Here is a 640-nt window from a genome sequence, read left to right as displayed (position 1 = left end):
AAAAGATGTGATTATTATAATTAAAAGTAAGTTCTTTCTCTCTTAAAAACAAGACAAAAGCCTCACCACTTATTCTTTTATTAACCATGATCCTTTCTACTTGAAAATGTTATTCACACTACTTAGGAAACGTGGATGAGAATCATCTGAGCGACCTTGTTCAGAAGGCTTATGCAAAGTGTATCTGGAAAGGAGAGCTGGAAATATGTGTTTCAGAGAATAATAATAAGATCTAGCCTCTGTGTAAAATGTATTTGGCTCTAATAGTAGTTGAGAAAGAACTGTCATCCTATCTTCCTTCTTTCACACAAAGTCAATGTAAACATTTCCATGCAGGCTCCTGGTATTACTTTCAAGTCAAACTGCAAATAGTTCAGATGGATAAAGAAGTCTCCTAAAACAACTTCCCACCTAACCCAAGGCATCACACATTTTCAAACCTGTAGTCCTTGTTCTTTGACCCCTCGGATTTTTTCTTTTCAAAAGCAAATATATGGTTTAACGACTAGTTTCTAAATATCAAATGGCAGTGACCTGACATTTAAAAAATTAGCTTTGTCCAACTTCGGCTCAGGTCATGATCTCACTCATGGGTTTGAGCCCCACATCGGGCTCTGTGCTGGCAGCTCAGAGCCTGGAG

At 37.7% G+C, this 640-nt stretch overlaps 1 protein-coding gene across 1 annotated transcript in view; it reads right to left on the bottom strand.

The window, feature by feature from the left end:
- The window catches only part of MTM1 (myotubularin 1), a 74,913-nt gene that overhangs the window by 13,658 nt on the left and 60,615 nt on the right, over window positions 1-640 (bottom strand). The window lies entirely within an intron of this gene.

Source organism: Crocuta crocuta, unplaced genomic scaffold (genome assembly GCF_008692635.1).
Source record: "Crocuta crocuta isolate KB4526 unplaced genomic scaffold, BGI_CrCroc_1.0 scaffold1304, whole genome shotgun sequence".
In the NCBI taxonomy this organism is placed as follows: domain Eukaryota; kingdom Metazoa; phylum Chordata; class Mammalia; order Carnivora; family Hyaenidae; genus Crocuta; species Crocuta crocuta.
Note: the sequence above shows the minus strand (reverse complement) of the source record. Positions and strands in the feature narration are given on the sequence as shown.